The sequence below is a fragment of the Sorex fumeus genome, unplaced genomic scaffold (assembly GCF_029834395.1).
Source record: "Sorex fumeus unplaced genomic scaffold, SorFum_2.1 ptg000002l, whole genome shotgun sequence".
NCBI classification, from domain to species: domain Eukaryota; kingdom Metazoa; phylum Chordata; class Mammalia; order Eulipotyphla; family Soricidae; genus Sorex; species Sorex fumeus.
Genome location: NW_026606059.1, coordinates 37,821,493 through 37,841,256, shown reverse-complemented (window position 1 = coordinate 37,841,256; position 19,764 = coordinate 37,821,493). Strand labels below are relative to the sequence as shown.

Here is a 19,764-nt window from a genome sequence, read left to right as displayed (position 1 = left end):
TGTGATTTACAGTACTATTAATGATGGTTTCACATATTGATCATTCCAACACCAGAGTACCCACTTTCCTCTTCCAAGGGTTCAAAATGCACTCACTCCTTCCCCTCCCTCCCCCCAAACCAGTTCACTTTTGTGGACCAGTTCTGTTGCCTTTGGCCATTTGTTGCTCCCTTACTGTGTATCTTTGTAACTCCCATATATCAGAGAGATCATTCTATATCTCTCCCTTCCTTCTGACTCAAAAAGTCTTCCTTTTTCTAATTTGGGATTTGTCATCCTACAGGATTTATTTTTGGACATATTTAAGTTTTAAGTCTTAATATTTACAAAGATATTTCCATTATGTGTTGGTGTATTCTCTAGGTTTGAAAAAGTAATGCTTATATGTACAGATTACTTATATGTGTAGATTATTCTGAGTGCTATTAAAATGTATATCTTTACCTTCTACTCCTATTGCAGTTTTTTAAATTTGTATGGTGCAGTGACTAATATGAGAGCTGTAAGGCAGAATTCTTGTTATTAATGAACTTAACAATTGGAAGCATGACCCATATGTGGAAATGCAAAGCAGAGTAAAAGACCGTCTGTGATTCTATGGCAGGTGTCCAGAGAGAGGAAATACCTATGCGTGAGAGTACGTGGAAGTTGGGTAGAGCTTAGCAGGGGAAAGTAAACCCTTGAGGACATTTCCACAAGGAAATGTTGGGGAATAGATTGTTAAATCAGGGCATGGGCAGGGCAGGACAGGACAGTGGAGTCTTGTCTATTGTTTTAAGGAATTTAGGCTTAAATGGGGAGCCCATGGTAAGACAGTTGGAGAATGACGAGGGAATCAGAGGTGAATTGGGAGCCTTTGACCCATGCCTGGGAGGATAATTTGGGCTAAGTACAGGAATGTGTTAACAAAAGTTGTTGGAGAGATGTGAAGGCAGATGCGCTGGGTTCATTTTGGAGATGTTGGAGAGATGTGAAAACAAAGGCTGACTCTCTGGTTCTCTGGTGGAGAGACATTAGAATAGACTCAGCATTGGTCAGACTGGGGGAAGCGAGGACAGGAAGACCTCCTGGGACCTCAGGACACATGCATAAGAGTTTTAAGGAAGCTGATTTTAGCAGTCCACACACTAAGAGACTCTCAGAAACCTTCTATACCCCACCTCCCAAAGTTGGTAGGTGAGTCTCCTGGGCTTCAGCTCTCTGACCTCCACTGCCCAGCAGAAAAACTCTTTCTCTGTCTCCAAAAGTCTAATCTGTAGCTTTGAGACTTGTGGTTCTAAGACCTTTTAGAAAGGGAGGTGTTAAAGGTAGTCTAACGAGAAGCTGTGAGCCAAGGGCCTCGGGAAAGACCAGGGCAAATGAATGATCAAATTGAGCTAATTTGTTTTTTTTAATATTAGCTTCAAGGCGAAGTGCAGCTCCCCAGATTTGACCTAAAGCACCGTCTCTGATACCAGTCAATCTAGGCTGCTTGTAGGGCAGAAATGGGTATAACAAGTTTCTAGGAATTACTTTCTAGGAATTTCTTTTGAAACAAGGGATATTCTCAGACCATTGATTCTCACCCAGGCTCGTCCTTGTCCTAGGATACTAGCTCCTCTCAGTCCCTGGAGGACAGAGCCTGAAGGAGACTTCCTGTGATTATCATCAGGTCACTTGGTGAGAATTGTCGGTCTTCTCCAGCTTTCCTCAGTTCTCTGAATATCACAAGAGGCATACTGTGTACAGAGCATTTGCGTCCCAGAACGCTGGGGGAGCATAGGGCATTTGTGCTGTGCCCAGCTGGAGGCTAGGAGACACCCAAGTATGATTTCCTGTTTCTTGGTCCCTACTTTCCCAGTGTGTCATTATAGACAAAGATGAAATCATGTAAGGAATGTAAACAAGTATTTTGAGGTATTTTCATTGTGAATACATTTGCTTAGAATTTTTTTTTCCTCCGTGGCATTTTCTTTCTTACCACTGTATGATTTTGTATCTTTTTCAGATATTAAAGCACTTTGTTTTAAGCTAATATGAGGGAGCAATAAAGTATTGGAAAGTCATAGATTTTAAAATCAGAGAAGTACTTTAATTCCAACTCTACTACTTGTTAGGTTGGTGACAGTAGGCAGTTTACCTAATTTCTCTCAATTTAGATTCTTCATCGGTAATAATAGAAAAATAGTGCACATCTCCAAAGGTGATGAGATTAGGTATAATAATATGTACCTAGGGTAATGTCCAGTTCATACAGTATATCTGTTTGTTAATTTTCTTTTAGATTTTAGGTTCTGATCTCTTGAAATGCAAAACTTTAGAATTGTCATTGCTTTGTATAAATTTACAAATAAATTTTATGTCTTGAGGAACCATATTAAGTACTAGGACACAATTTGATTTGTGCAAATATTATACTCTCCCCTGTAGCCTAGTATCTCTGGGAGTGGTGAGAATGGTTTGGGCAGTTCATACTGCTTTCACATAATCCTGAACATCTTTTCCTCTGAATTCCTCACATTCTACTCAAGCAAATTTATATAATTGTGTTTTGCTTTAAAACTACTAAGTTTAGTTTACAATTCACACATATAGTCAATGAAGGGAAATATTGGAAGAGTAACGTCAGAGTTCAGCACATCATAATGTTCATTTTTGTATATGGACATTTTCTTTAATGGAAGTGCTATACTGTGCTGATTATTGATAAAATTTACAGTGAAAAAATTCTAGCTTGTTTCTTTGCAATAGTTGAATATAGTAGTGATTTCTAAACTTCTTTCTCAGACCCCGTTATAACCATTAAAAATAAAGAACTCCAAAGATCCTTTGTTTACGTGGCTAGGATATGTTGATATTTACTCTTAGGAATTTAAACTGAGGATAGTTTGAAACATTTGTTAATTAAATACTAAATCATTATGAATTTGGACAAGTACTGTTTATAAGTGAAAATAGCTGTTTTTCAAAAAAATTTAGAGGCATTGTTTTATATTTTCTCAAGTGTTTTGAGTCTGACATCTGCTTCAACATATAGTTTACAACTGAATCATGAGCATCTGGAAAAACGTGCTATACATCTGGAATGAGTGGAAGGAATGGCAAATAGTAATCGAACCTTGGTGTCATAAAGATAGTTCTGACCACACAGACCCCTGAATCTGCCAGAATGAAGGGAAGAGCCTGGGGTTTAGAGGTGGACGCCTGTTGAGTAGACTACCACTATTATTATTTTTTTTTTTTTGGGTCACCACCCATTGTTTCTCAGTGGTTACTCCTGACTCTGCACTCGGGAATTACTCCTGGCAGTGCTTGGGGGACCATATGAGATGCTGGGGATCGGACCCAGGTTGGCCATGTGCAAGGCAAATGCCTTATGCGCTGTGCTGTCACTCTGGCCCTTAGACTAGCATTATTGACCTGTCACCTTGGGCAGGTTACTTAACCTCAGACCTTGACTACATTATCTCTAAAACGAGCATTGATGCACCTTTGTGTTTAGAGGTCTGGTGACATTGGCATGGCATCATTTCTTTTGATACTTAACATGATGTGCACACATGATGGGATTGAAAATGATACGTTATCATCTGAGATAAATATTCAAAAGTTGCTCCTAGAAAGTTTTCAAAATTATCCCGTGCACCTATTTCAGCAGCAGTATTGCCAGACCTGTTGGGCATGTTTTGCTTGGTTTCAGGGAAACCAAATCACATACTGAGACTTTTTCTTTAGGAAAGATAGAGGCTCTTAGTGGAGGTGAGGGAGAGGCCAGGAAGGTGGGATAAACAAGGATTTGCCAAGGAAAGCATACCACAAAGAAAGGCATCGCACATGCTTTGCCAACAGCCTCTCATCCTATCTCAGGGTGGGTCAGGCTGTGGTCTGGTAGGGACTTTGAGTTGTAAGTCTACAACTTTACCTCATAGTATTTCACTAATAAAAAAAAAAAGCTGCAGGACCCAGAGAGACCCCCGGTGCAAAGCATGCACTGGGTGCCTGTTCTCGTCATGCACTCAGAAGTTTGAAGCAGGGCTGGAGCGATAGCACAGTGAGTAGGGCGTTTTGCACCCCACTGCCGACCCAGGTTCAATTCCCACCATCACATATGGCCCCCTGAGCATCGCCAGGGTAATTCCTGATTGCAGAGCCAGGAGAAACCCCTGTGCATAGCTGGGTGTGCAAAAAGAAAAAAAAAATTGTAAGCAGAGATTTGGCACTGCTGGATGAGCTGCAGCCCCGGGCAAGGAAAGACCAGAGGCTGAAGTGGTTATCATTGTGTTCACACGCAGGTGAGAACCTCCCTGGAGCAAAGCTCACAAAGTCTTTCTGCTCACTTGAAAAACTTATCAAAGAAAGACAAGTTAAGTGGTTTGTCCTCCAGGTTACAGGCAAGTCCACAAGTTTCTAAATAACTTACCTACTCTTCTCATCCAGGTTTCGCAGCTCATGGATCATGTTCTCATATGAACAAATTCTGGTGGGATTTTTCAGAATCTGCATTTTTTTTCCTTAGAATAATTATCTTTTAGGTATATATGTACCCTATTTATTATTCTAGTTCTGAAATACAATCATAGTAAAGGAAATCAAAAGAAGAAAACTGTTTAAACCCATCAACATTAAGGCAATAGGTAATTTTTGTCTCCCATTTCCCCCACCCCCAGAAAATTAAAAAGAAAAAGATAACCTAGAAGAATCAGAACAATTTATCCAGTTCTCTGTGCATGTCTTATGAGTATCTACAAATTACCTTCCTGATAGAACTCTTTTCTGATGAATCACAAGTAGAGTCTATTGAAATACTCTCAGTTCTCTACTCAATCCAGGGTTCTAGACATAAGCAGGATAGTTGATATCTACTAAATAAATTTTATGGAAAAGGTGGCTTTCTATCTCAGACCTTGTTTGTGACATTATAATCTGTAGAGAAACAAATTTTTTTTCCTCTTAGTGGAGGGTTAGTGGTGTTCAGGACTCACTCCTGTCAGGGCTCAAAGGGACCAGATGGGATGCCAGAGATTGAACCCAGGTTGGCTACGTGCAGGGCAAGTGTACCCAGTGTACTATCACTGTCGCCCCTTTAACTATATTAAGGACAGAGATTGGTGGTGTGGTGGCAGGTGGTGAGGAAATAAGCACCCTTACTAAGATAATTCAAGAATTTTTTTTTAAGTTTAGTTTTCTGACCATTGGTTCTTTGTGTATGTTCTATTTTCTAAAACAGCTTGCCTGATTAAAATATAGTGGGTAACTCAATGCACACTGCATCTGTTACTTAAAAATTTCTAATAGCTGCATTTGAAAGAAGGGAGAAGAAACCTGTAAAAGTAGTTTTCCTAATGTATTTAATTAACTCAGTTTATCCACAATATTATTTCAGCACATAATTTGCATGTGAATTACTAGTGAGGTGTACTTTATACCAGTGTCAATTTCGACTGCAGATTTATTTGTTACGCAGTCCTGGGGATTGAACCCAAGGCTTGACACAGTGAGGCGTGTGCTCTACTACAGAGCCACATCCAGCCCCCTCCAGTGAGTATCTACTTGTAGAGACTGGCTCAGTTTGGTCCAGCTGCATTTCAGATGCTCGCTGGTCCCACATGGCTGAATAGGAAGAATAGCTCTTATAGTTTCTTCCAATTCTTTCTGAAAATAAGTCAGAGTAGAAATACCTCCATGTGCCTAACAGTGCATTGAAAATTGTGTAGGCCAGTTATGCCAGTTGACCTCCAAGATTAGAGCTAGCACTCTCTTTGTTACATTGAAAATTTAAAGTGTCATAGTTTTTTTTCCCCCAGGTTTTATTGGAGGAGTGTCAGTGTGTACAGTGTTATCAGCTCATGAAAATATAAATTATAGAAATTTCATTTATTTCGATTTCAAATAAGTTTGTCTTTGCATGTAAGGCAAAAGTGAGTTTCTGAAAGTTGGCTTACAACCATTTTCAATATTTTACTTACACGTGTTTGAGAGCAGTTTTATTAGTTACGTGACAGCTAATTTCCCTCCACTGACTCAGAATCTCACTGGCTGTCAGAAAAACCTTTTCCTTTATAAACAGTTTTTCCAAGATTGAGGGATGAGGGAGAAACACTTGCTGTTATTGTTTTATACCAGTTATTATACATTTAGCCTCTTATCCTTTTCTTTCTCTGCCACTCCCCCCCCCCCCCCCCCCCCTTATTTGCTGCTTTCTGTGGTTCTGTTTTGGTCCAGTGCTTAGAGGCTACTCCCAGCTTGGTTCCCGGGGACCAGGCAGTGCTGTGGATGAGACTCAGGCCTCAAGATGCAGAGCATGCATTCTAGCCCTTCCCTCGCCCTCTCTGCTTAAGGTTCTTCTTCGATATTTTTATCAGATCTTTCACAAAGGCAGTCTTGGTACTGCTGAGAAGTTGGTGGTGGGGAAGGAAAATTGAGAAATAGGTAGGGGTACAATAGGGAGAAAGCTTTAATAAAGCTGACTTGGAGACTTTAACTTAACCATGACGTTTTACTATGTTAGTCTTTCTTAGTTACAGCTGCCAATTTATAAATACCTAACCTTGAAGAGATTCCCCACCTTCTTTCTTTGTTAGTTCCTTTATTGGAGAAGGAAGTTAGCAATAAATTTGTTGCTTTAATTTGTAACTTTGGCCTAACCAAACTTCAGGCCATGGTGTTACAAATGAGATTTTATAAATGTAAATAAAGTGTTACGTATGAGGTTTTAGTGTTACGTATGAGGTTTTAGTTTTTCTTAGCCTATAAAATATAGGAGTATCTTTTAGGGGCGAGGCAATGTGACTGGAAGCACTGATACCACTACTAGTGTTTTTAAAAGACAGTTGTGAAAAACACCAAGGCTGGAAACATTATTTATTTGGTTTGTAGTTGTCACCCGGTGATGCTCAGGGCTTACTCCTGGTTCTGCACTCAGGAATTACTCCAGGTGGTGCTGAGGGTACCATATGAGAGGCTAGAGGTGGAACTTCGGTCAGCCACCTGCAAGGCAAGTGCTTACCCACTGTACTATGGATCCCCCCTCATTTTGAATTATTTTTAAAAATAAAAGGCATCAGCGGTACTCACACACTTCTTCCTTTTTTGCTGGTTTGCAGTGGATATTGAACATGATAAGCCTTGCAAGACTGGAAGGCATTTCCATGTGTCTCATTTGAATGCTTGATTCACACACATCCCTTAGTGATTTTGAGGAAATACGCTGCATTGATGCCTCTTCCTGAAAAAGCATAATATTTATGATCTGCTTTAGAGCATATTTGGCCCATACCCCTTCACTGCCTTCAGTGTCTCATGACATTATAAATCTGTGCCACCAATTTCAGGAGGAGTCTTACATATTACTTCTTCCTTGGTTGTGTGGCAGCAAAGGTAATTATTGTAGGTTATGTGCAAAAGATACTGATCTCAAGACATTTTTGGGTTTGTTAGCTTTGGTTTTGGGTGAGAAGATTAGAGACTGGTAAAGTGGTGCAAAGAGTGATGTTTGGAATCCTTGTTAAAAACTCTCCAGTATTTTAGTTTTCTGCATTTCCATCTCTTTACTGATTTGCAGCATAATGCCACTCCACCTTCTCTTCAGCTATGATGTTCTTCCTGCGGCTTGCTCAGTTAGGAGCTTTTCAGTTGACTTCCTTGCTGATGACTAGTCAGGTTTATCCTTTTTATTATTTCCCTTTCTCCAATCTATTTTTTCTGGCGTTACGTTTTTGCATATGCTCCTAAATGAGGGAACTGTTTAGAGTCTCCAAGTCACTGTCACTGTCCTCCGTTGTTCATCGATTTGCTCCAGCGGGCCCAGTAATGTCTCCATTGTGAGACTTGTTATTACTGTCTTTGGCGTATTGAATACATCACGAGTAGCTTGCCAGGCTTTGCCGTGCGGGCGAGATACTCTGCGTAGCTTGCCGGGCTCTCCAAGAGGGGTGGAGAAATTGAACTGGGTCAGCCCGGGATTGGCTACATGCAAGGCAAACACCCTACCCGCTGGGCTATCGCTCCAGCAGGGTTGGTGGGGCTTGACTGTCAATGCCTGACTCTACACTCAGAAATTACTCCTGGCAGTGCTTAGGGGACCATATGGAATTCAACCTGGGTTGGTTGGTCACATGCAAGGCAAGGTGACCAGCATCTCCAGCATGAGTTTCTCATACTTTTGGGGGGTGGGATGGGGCGGGTGGTTACAAAGAAATTCTCACAGACTATTCCTGGCTCTATGCTCATGAGTGATTCTTGGTGGTACCCAAAGGGAGCATATTTGGTGCCAGTGGGGGTTAATCCAGCTGGAGTTATCTGTATGCAAAGCTATCATGTTAACCCCTGTACTATGTCTGCAGCCCCAGGTTTTTGTTTTTCAAAGTTTCACTTGTTTGTTTTGGGCAATACTCAGCCAAACATAGGGGTTACTAGTGGCTCTACACTCAGGAATTACTCCTGGCCATGCCTGACGGTCATATGGGATCCCAGAGATTGAACCTGGGTCAGCTGCATGCAAGGAAAGTGCCCAAGCCACTGTACTGTTGCCCTGGTCTGTTAATGGTAGGTTTTATGCAAAAACCATACCAGCACCACACCCTCTACCAGACTGTTACTCAACCGTATGTCCTTCTTACTTTAAAGCAATGGGAGATGAGTTAGTTTTAAGGTAATAATACCATATAGTCCAATTTTAGAGAAGGTTGTCCTTAGAGTTCATCTTTAAGGTCACAGCTTCAGGGCCAGAGAGTTATCACCAGAGTTAAGACACTCCAGGAGTGATCCCCAAGCACAGGGCCAAGAGTGAACTCTGAACACAGCTGGGTTTAGCCCACAAACAAACCAAAACAAGGTCACAGCTTTAGTTTTTGCAAGGAAGTAAAACCAATATTTAAATATAAGTCAGATCTCTAAGATAGGTAGTCATTGGTGAAAGGGGAAAGGAAACCTAACAAGAGAACTACTAGTCTCATTCATAGAGCAAATGTGAGCCAAATCTTAAGATCAATTTTACTAAGTTTCCCTCTTCACTAAGAACTCAGTGAAAAGATACTAGAATAATAATTCATGTTAAATAGAAATTAAATTCCAGGAATTAGTTGAAGAGGTGTCAGTGTACTTGTTCCACGTAAGGTTTCCCATATCCTTTTAGACCTCTCACACCTCTGTTGGATTGTCTGTCTGGTGGGCCTAGCATTTCGGTACATGCTGGGGCTCTGCCTCCCTGAGTTGACAGGGAGGTTGCTGGGGAGACAGGTGCTTGGGGTGGTGAAGGTTACCAGCCTCAAAGGCATGCCAGTTACATTTGAATCTGGCTCTCTGAACCTTTTTGCTTAAAATGATTGCTCAAAATATTGGAGCCATACTTAACTTCCTCAAACCTAGTTTCCTGCAGATAATAATTGTACCAGCTGCATAGAGTTATTACGAGAACAGAATGAGATAATGACTGAAAAGTTTTTAGCTCAGTGTGTGGTGAGTCTCCAGTGTATGTTAAATATTTTATTTTAACTATTGTTTAATGTGGTTGATGAAATGCACTCTTGAAATTCCCCCCCCCCCACCCCACCCCAGCTCTTTCTACTCCTTTACCCTGAAGTAGGAAAAGTTTTATTTTCTAAAACAAGCATTAAATATCAATGCCCTAAAATCAGTTTATCCAGATCTGTATGAAAATTCACATTTATTGGAGGAGCAAGATTTGTTCTCCTACTTCTTTATTTCTTAATTGAACCTCTTGGGAAAGGGGTACTATATATAAATAACAAGCTTCTTTCTCAGTGTTAAATTTCCTGCCAAGGTGAAATTGTAACGTAGTATTTAGAAACTTCAAGTGGCAAAGATTAGTTGGCATCCTGTTTTGTACTGTGAGGGAGTTTCACTAGTCTTCCTTCCAGCATCCAAGAGGTTAACACACTGAACTACATACACACCTAAATATAGTGTCTTTGTTAAATATAAATTTAAACTTACAGCTGTTAACCACAAATTCAGTGATCCACCTCGCCCCCGATGTTTGTACCAGCATCTTCCTGTGTTTTATGTTGTTCTCACATACCTTGTGATGTGACTAGCTTTGTTTAGTAAATGTGTTCCTGTGGAGAATATTGAGGACAGTTTTGACTTAGTTGGTTTATGAAGGGTGTGCTGCTGAAGAGCATTTTAACATTTTTTTTTGTTCTATTTTTTTCTTTAAAGTAACTTTATATGTTTAGAAGTGAGCTAGTCGACTAGCAAATGATAACGGAAAGGGTTGTTGGAATATTATTAATTAATAACACAAATTTTAGACTGTTGCCCAGAGAAGGTGATTATATTTTGTATGTGATATTTATAATTATGGAGAATTTTTTGTGCAGCTTATAACTATTAAATATATGAAAGTAATGTTTTCCAAGTGATTTTTTTAAAGGAAAATTTGTCCTTGTTCAGTGGTGTCATTATATCAAAAATGCTTTTGTAGAAATCACGTTATTCAGTCCTGTATGTGACCTGTTCTGTGACAAGAATGTTCTGTATGTGCTCTGTCTAGTATGGTAAGCCACTTAGCACACATGGCTTGGAACACCTGAAATGAGGTGAGACTGAAGAACTTAAAATTTTATTTGATGTTAATAAATTAAAATTTAAATGGTTACTGACTACATATTGTCATAACTCATATGACTAGACAAACTGTTCCATTAGTAGAAAATGAAATAAATGGACGCATTAGAACTAGAAAGGAGTGTTTATTGACCGTGTAGCCAGTGCAAGCTTTGTGCTTCTACTTTTATTCTTTCTCACCTCTTACCAGATGGCCTTAAAACCATGGGCACTCTGTATCTTTTGGCCCTGCTAGATAGAGATAAAATATAGTGATCCATACATGGTAGCGCTGACACAATTCACTTTGTTATTTTTGGAATACATCTTTGCTGTGTACCAGCCAATTGTTGCTAAACACAGCATACTATTTTAAGTGATGTGAACAGAGTGTCTTGTTTTAAAATATAAGTGATGTTTCAGAAAGTTATTGTTCAATCCCGCCCCCCAGTCTCAGATGCGAATGCTTATGTGAAATACCTACAATTATTTGATTTCAGATCTTAAAAAATGTTATACGATTGGGGTTTTTTCCCCTTTAAAGTTCTTACAGTTTGATACCTTTCATTCCTGAAATTTACAAAATCGGTGTTTTCTTTTTGTTATTGAATTTTTGTGGCAGGGGAAGGGGTTACACCTGACTGTGCTCAGGACTTACTCCTGGCTCTGTCCTCCGAGATTGCTTCTGGTAGGCTTGGGGAACCACATGGGCATGGGTGGCAGGGACTGAAAGGCAGCAGGCCACAGACTTGCTGTACTTGCTGTACTATGGATCGCTCCAGCACCTTTAAAACAGTATTTTCTGACTACTTTTGGCTCACAGCTATAGCATGCTTATTGGTCTCCTAAGCTACCCAGACCACACAGGTTTGCATACCTGTGTGGACCTCTTTTGGAGACAAGTAGAGAAATAATTTTTTTCATATGATTTCAGAATGAAGCAGATCTATATTGTTGGAGGTGATTGATTGAGAAATACATTATTTTTCATTTGTGACAGTGTTAAAATAAGCAGACATCAAAGGCCTAGTGGGGGTGGGCTGCATATCTGAGGCAGTGTAAGTGGGATAAATAAGAATCTAGTTTGTTACAATCCTTAGTGGATATTTTTCCAAAAGGATTTGAGACAGAGAATAAGACAGGGTCGTTGGGGAGAGAGACAGAAAAGAGAAAAAGAAACAGGAAATTGGTCCTGCACTGCAGTGGAAGAGTGAGGAAATACGGTAATTATGGCCTTCCTTGCTGGGACTGAGTATCAAATTATATTCAGAGCTTCCTGGTGAGTGTGCAGAGTGAATCATGACAAGATGTATAATTCTCATCATCAGAAAATGAAAATAGTTCTTTTATTAAGATTTTTTTTCTGCCATTAAATGCTAAAAGAAAAATTGTTATGGTAAGTTTTGTATGTAGGGGATATTGACTAGCATCACAAGTACTATTTCCTTTTTTTTTTTTAAGTTCTTTTTTTTCCTTTTTTTTTTTTTTAATTACTGTGAGATAGACCTTTACAAAGCTGTTCATGATTAGGTTTCAGTCATACTGTGTTTCAACACCCATCCCTCCACCAGTGTACATTTCCTAGCACCAGTGTCCCTAGGTTCCCTCCCATCACCCCCCCCCACTCTGCCCCCAGGCTGCTTCTGTACAGTGTGATCATTTCCAGCTATTATTGTAATACTGTTCCCTTCTCTATCTTACCTACTCTCTGCCCCACACACTTGTGGTTGATTCCAACCATTGACTAGTGTTCCTAGCCCCCATTTTCCCTGACCATGGATATTACACATTATATATATATATATAATATTTATTTATATTTTAATACCACAAATGAATGAAGTCATTCTATATCTCTCTTCTTCTGACTGATTCAGTTCAGCACAATACTCGCCGTATCCATCCATTTATAAGCAAATTTCATGGACAAATACTTTTTCTTGAGTAATTTATAACAATGTAGTAGAAATGGATGTGGTTTGGTTTTCTGGTGTGTGTGTGTGTTTGTGTGTGTGTGTGTGTGTGTGTGTATGTTATACAGAAATATTCTTTATTTACTTTTGTACATGCTTCTCTCTTCCCTAGCCATGCATAATTCCACTGCAGGGTTAACACCAAGGGATGCATGTGAAAGTCCCCTGTGAGGTTCCCATTGAACTGACCTAGACCCAGTCTTCACTTCCCAGAGCCCCTACTTGGGAAAATAAGCAGATTTCAAATGCCTAGAGTGGGTGCACTGCATATCTGAGACAGTCTCTCTCAGATTTGCATGTTCATGGGGTTATGGATAAATGGGAGAGGATTTGATATAGTGTAGGGTGTTTGCCTTGCACGCTCCTGACCTGGGTTTGATTCTTTCACCCTTCTCGGAGAGCCCAGCAAGTTACTGAGAGTATCTCGCCCACACAGCAAAGCCTGGCAAGCCCCCCGTGGCGTATGCAGTATGCCAAAAACAGTAACAACAAGTCTCAATTTGTTGTGAGATGTTACTAGTGCCCACTCGAGCAAATCAATGAACAGCAGGAGGACAGTGCTACAGTACTATAGTTTTCATCAAATATAAATTACTGTGCATTTATTAGATTCTAACTAATTATTGTTTAAAAATGAATACTATTTTGTTTTATGACACTAAATACAAACTAAAATTTACATTACTGATTTTATATGGGTAGAGAGCTGAGTTTTGGTCCTAGGAAATAATCAGGTTTGTAGTTTTCTTTTGAAAATTGGGTTCCAAAATGCCCACCTGGCTGATTGAAAATTCTCTCATTTGGTGGCACAGGAGGCCTGTAAAAGTGGCTGTAGGCAGGTTCAGAATTTTGCCCAGAAAGAATTACAAGCCCCTACTAAGTAATTGATTATGATGAGCATGTTCTCTGCCCTGTTCATTATGGTGATTTATAACTGCTTGTGTGAAATGTGTGCAAAACTAGTGTGACTTAGCAATATTTGATTTAACTTACATTCATTTCAGTGAAATTAGCCATATTTGGCTAGTGATTGCCATATTGATCAGTGCATTTCTAAAGTCGTAGCAGTAGTCGTCGGACTTTGTGTTCCCAGGAAAAAAATTTGGGAAAAAATGTGTTAAAATGTGTTTACTTGCATGCCACTACAGTAAACAGGCATGCTGTCCTTGGCACCACCCACTCTGGTTTTTGTGGTTTCTTTTGTTTTCTTTGTTTTGTTTTTAATCAAGACTTTGCTGCCAATAAACTCCTTGTTGGGTCGCCTAAAACAATGCACTATATAAGTAATTGGGATGATTTTGGTAAAAAGGAAGGTGGGAAAATAAAAGCAGTGGAAAGCTGATCAATTTTAGTAGAATTCATGTGCCCATTAGAAGTTCAGAAATGATTCCAAAACCTATCCCTGACTTTGAGAAACTCTAAATTTAGAGTTCTTCATCATTTCATTTGTCCTGGTTTGATGATCACTAGACAGTCAATTATGATTCCAGTAATTGTTCTGGGCTCTTCAGCAAAGATGTCTAAGCAACAAGCTTGGATTGCCTGTTCCATCTTGTGGAGAATTAGGGATTCTGAAGTAGGTTCAAGGATAAGAAGGGTCCTTTTAGTCTATGGCAGGGGTACGTTTTTCTCTGCAAAAACTCAAAAGTAGGTTTTATGTTCCACTCTCTGGAAGATTTTAAGTGGTTTTCTATAGAAAATTGCCTATAATTTTAAGTGAAGACTGGGTCTAGGTCAGTTCAGTGGGACCCTTATAGGGGACTTTCACATGCATCCCTCGGTGTTAACCCTCCAGTGGAATTATGCATGACTAGGGAAGAGAGAAGCATGTACAAAAGTAAATAAAGAATATTTCTGTATAACACACACATAAAATATAAATTTCTATAGGAATTTTCTATAGAATAGACTTTAGATGTATACTGATCAATATGTTTAGTACTACAGCATGCAAGCATATCTACTGAGATGAATTAGCAGAAACTAGAGCCAGAAAACTGAACAAGTTGATTTGCTGTGTAGACTTAGTACTGAATCAGTTACCTTCAGAATATAGATACCACATTTGATAGCACTAGTTCTGATAAAGGTAAAGGTAAAGGCCCTCCCGTTGATCGTCGATTTGCTCGAGCGGGCCCAGTAACGTCTCCATTGGAGACTTTGTTGTTACTGTGTCTGGCATATCGAATACTCTCGGTAGCTTGCTGGGCTCTCCGAGAGGGGCGGAGGAATCGAACTCGGGTCGGCCATGTTGGCCGCTTGTAAGGCGAACGCCCTACCCGCTGTGCTATCGCTCCAGTTCTGATAAAATGTATTTTGAACTATTTTATTTTGTTATTTAGATTCCAGTATTATTCTAGATAATAAAACAAGATTCTGAGAATAAGGAAGAATACTTACCTTGTAGTTACAGAGGCAAAAGGCTTGCATCCAGGTTACCCAATTGATCATACAAATATCTGCAAATAATTACGTTGTGTTTAAAATACCTTTAAAAAATGTTAGTATCTCCAAATAACTTTTGGTTTTGAGATTCCCCCTCCCCCCAGACCATGGATCTAAATTTAAAACATTAGGAATTATAATTTGGAAATTTAAAATCTGTTACCTCATTTTAAAATAATTTATTATAGTACCATAAGCAACATCTTGAAAAAACATAATTTCCAAAAAATGTAGAGAAGAGGGACATTGTTTTATATTTTTACTAATGTTTAATGTCTGGCTTTAAATAGAAGACAGCTGGGTCCTTTACCGGCTGCTGAATACAATATGTTACAATGTGTTGTTTTGGCTGAAGTATATGAATATAATCTCTGCATATATAGTTGAAATAAAGGGGGAATATTTTGATACCATTTTTGATAACTAGGGATTCTCTTTACTATTTCACCAAAAATCAACAAGTACTATTTTCTTAAAGGTTAGTTGGGATATGAAAACTGAAGCTGTTTTGATTAACTTCTCATAATGACATTAAAATCCACTTAATTCAAAATGTGCTCTGAATTAACTCTTAATTATGCATGACTTTGTGGCATTATACATAGATCATTTAGAAAATATTGGTTTATTATATTATGCTGATCTTCCAAAGTTGTTCACATTCTAGTACATAATATTATAAATTGCATGTGTTACTATAACATCTCAATAGAAATCTTTAAAACGGGAAGGTTGTTAAGTTTATTGTATGGTTACAGATTTTAAAATTCTGAATTTTACCTGAAAGCTCATGGTTTAGGTTCAGAAACAAAAATACTTAAATTTCTTTTTGGAAGTGATCTTATTTTCTTTATTTGATGAAAATGGTTCATACCCAAATCTGGAGAGCCATGGTTTGTCTTTAAGTCATTCATTCCTCTGAATAGTGGTCCACAAAGCAGCCAGTTCAGTAAGCACGGTCATGGTGATGACCTTCCCTTCACACTGCAGCTGAGAGAGATGTGTGCCTCACCATCAAGAATAATCAAAATCATTTTAACAGATGCTTTCAAAAGGACATTTTTAAATCAGCTGTTTTGGTGTCTTCTCCCTAGGTGAATTTGTGGCCACAAGGAAGTAGTGATTACTGGTAGAGCTTACTGTCACCCCACAATTGTCAGTTGTGTGCGTGCACCCCCTACCCCCCAAATAGGGGTGAATTTCAACATGGTAATGGGGAAATGTTACTATAGTATGAAAAATTGGATTTTGTGAATATCCTAAAAGTGGTCCCAGTATCTACAAGGGTCCACAGTTTGGGTAGCCGGTATAAGGGAAATTCCAAATAACATTTCATCACAGAGTTTAAAAATATATATATATATATATTTTTTTTTTCTCTTTTAAATATTGAGCCACAGCTGGCAAATGCTCAGGGCTCACTCCTGACTCTGTGTTCAGGGCTCACTCCTGACAGTGCTTGAGGGGCCATAGTTAGTGCATGTAGAGACCATATGTGGGACTGGGGGTGGAGGTGAGGGATCAAACCCAAGTCAGCCACATGCATAGCGAATGCTTTACCTGGTGTTTTATCTCTCCACCTGAAAAGTCTGTATTTATTTATTAATAAGCATCTCACCCAACTGTGTTTGGGAGTGGGAAGGTAAAACGGAAGCAGAGTGTCAGGTTGTATATCTGAGAGAAGAGAGAGCAGGTGTTCCCAACATTGGAAATCAGAAATGTATTTATGTCCAAGGTGGATTAAGTTCTTTGGAATTGACTTAATAAGATGGTGCTATAGTATATAAAGACTCTGGGAGCTACTTATTTTTATTTAGCAGAGATTCTCAAACTTTCCTTGTTTTTTTGTGAATTGTTTGGGGATCTTTTACAATTCTAAATGTCCTTTTTAAATATTCCTAATCACGTGGTTGAAGGCCAGACCACAACCATAATAATTACATCAGAATAATCTTTTAGGAATGGACCCAGACTTCAGTATTTTTAAGTCTGTTCAGGTGACTAAAATGTGCATTCAGCCTTGAGCACCACTGGTTTATGGAATTCATGACATTTGCTGTTTCTAATGTCATGTCTTAATTGTCTTTGTGCAATGCGAAACCAGATTCATAGAGTCCTTCTTTGTTGAGAATATAGTAGAACAAAGGGGTTGACTTTCTTCAGATTGTCTAAGATTTTTATTATTTTCTTTTAACCTTTTCTGTATCTCCAACATACAGGGTTCTTCTTGGAAATTTTTCTTGGTCCTGTGTATACTCTGACCCTGTTCAGTAAATGGCTAAATTCAATCCTCTGGGCCACTCACTAATCCTGCAGCTCTAGTTAACATTTTATCTTGAATATGATATGGTATAATATAGGAAGATATTTTCTTATGCCTTTGGAGTGGGGAACAGTTGGGGACACAACTGGCACTGCTCAGAATTTACTCTGTCTCTGCCCCTGTTTTATTTTCATGAGTGCACTTGACCTTGGTGTATCCCAAACCCATGTAGTTAGGTAGCATTTTGTTATTTTATTATTTATTATTAAATTTATTATACATTGCTCTTGACGACATTTGCTTCATCTATTTATTTTTATTGATTAATCAGCACTCCACAAATATTTATTACTGCCTATTCTTTGTAAAGCGTTGTTCTGGGCATGACAGTGACTGTGAAGCTCACACTCTAGTGAGTTGGTTAGGCAGCCAAAAAAGGAGTGTGTATAATATTTAGTGACATGTCGCATAGGGAAGAAAAATTAGTAAGAGGGAGTGAAATGCAGAGCATGAACTTGTGGGTAAGTTGGTTATGGAATATCTCCTTAGGAAGTAATTGAACAGAATACATGAATAAAGGGAACAAATTGTACAAACATCTGGAGTAAGTGTAGCTTGTGCAAAGCTCCTATGGTAGGGAGTATTTGAGGACAGTAAAGGGACCACCTTGTTCCCAATAGTTGTTGAAGAGAGAAAGGCAGGAGCTTGTGTTAGAGGAATAATTTGTGGTCAGGTCAATTAGTATCTTGCCCGCACGGCAGAGCCTGGCAAGCTCCCCGTGATGTATTTGATAGGCCAAACACAGTAACAACAAAGTCTCCGATGGAGACGTTACTGGCCCGCTCGAGCAAATCGATGAACAATGGGAGGACAGTGACAGGTCAATTGGGATATTGTGAGCTATATAAGGAGTGAATCTTACTATGAATGAGAAGGGAAACTATTGAGGATTTGAACATGAAAATGACATGACATATCGTGAATTGTAACAGGTTCATTCTGCTCTTATTAGCAGGAATTGATTGGAGGGAAGACAGTTGATATAGTCAAGATAAAATGGTGGCTTAAATAAGCATTATGGTAGTAGAACATGGTTATATATTTTAAGGTGGTGCTAGCAGGATTGGTTAACAGATTCAGAAATGGAGCCTGCAAGTATGAAAAATCACCCCAAACGTCTTTTTATTTGAGTAGTTGGGAGATCAGAGGTACTGGGGGAAACAGATTGGGGCAGAAAACTCAATTCTAAGTTGGCGCCGTTTATAAGGAGATACTTACCAGACTCAGAGATTGTAGATCTACTTGATACGGAAATTTAGGGCAGGTGTGATTTCAGAGCTGTCATTGTGTGGAAGTTATGTTCTGCCATAAACCTGGAGGAGACCACTCAAAGCAGAGGGGTTGAAGGCAAGTGTGAGGCGGGGCCTGTGTGCATGCTGTCTGCTGGTCCCCTGGTCTGGAGAATCCTTGGGAGCACGGTGGGGAGTCAGCGGTCTGGGAGAAGCCGCTGGCAAGTGTGCGTGTCCCGGAGCCTTCGCAAGGCTGCTGCTGTGAGGTCGCTGAGATGGGACAGCATCTGACCAGTGTCAGGCTTCTTGATTAACCCTTTTCAGTCTCACGCGTTCCTGTATCACAGTGAATTGACTTTTTTTTAATTGTTTCAACATCTACTGGATGTGTTATTTTTCAACATAATCTCATTTTTAAAATACAGTAGTAGTCTATTTGTAAAAGAAAGTCCTTTTGAACTATCCAGACTTGTTTTTTTGGGGCAGTGATTGTCTATACCATTTTAAATTTCATTATTATGATTACTATTTTGGTTTGGGGGCCACACTTGTCAGTGATCAGTGCTTACTCTTGACTCTGCATTTAGGGATCACTCCTGTTGGGCTTGCAGGACCAAATATGGTGCCAGGGAGGGGATCACATCCTGGCCAGCCTCATGCAAGGAAGCACCCTATCCAGTCTACTGTTTTTAGTGCAATGTTTGGCATGTGGCAGATGGACATAACCACATCCATTTATGAATAGAAGCAAATGATAAAAATGGGTTCCAGTAGGTTGATGGTAAGGCCTGTGTTAGTACCCAGACTCACTGATTTTCAGTATCTCTTTCTTTGTCTTCCAGTCAACATCTTTCAATAAGTAAAAAGTTACCAGTCTTATGAAGATGTTTGTGGGGGGATGTAGCACTGTAGTATTGTCCTCCCGTTGCTCATTAATTTGCTCGAGTGGGCACCAGTAACATCTCAAAACAAATTGTGATACTTGTTACTGTTTTTGGCATATCGAATGCAACACGGTGAGCTTGCCAGGCTTTGCCATGCAGGTGAGATACTCTCGGTAGCTGGAATGATAGCACAGCGGGTAGAGCGTTTGCCTTACATGCGGCTGACCGGGTTCAATTCCTCTGCCCCTCTTGGAGAGCCCGGCAAGCTAGAGTATCTCGCCCGCAGGCAGAGCCTGGTGAGCTCCCTGCGGCTTATTCGATATGCCAAAAACAGTAACGACAAGTCTCACAATGAAGATGTTATT

The 19,764-nt window shown here is 39.5% G+C and overlaps 1 protein-coding gene across 2 annotated transcripts in view; it reads left to right on the top strand.

The window, feature by feature from the left end:
- CHD7 (chromodomain helicase DNA binding protein 7) overlaps positions 1-19,764 on the top strand; it is a 201,078-nt gene that overhangs the window by 69,001 nt on the left and 112,313 nt on the right. The window lies entirely within an intron of this gene.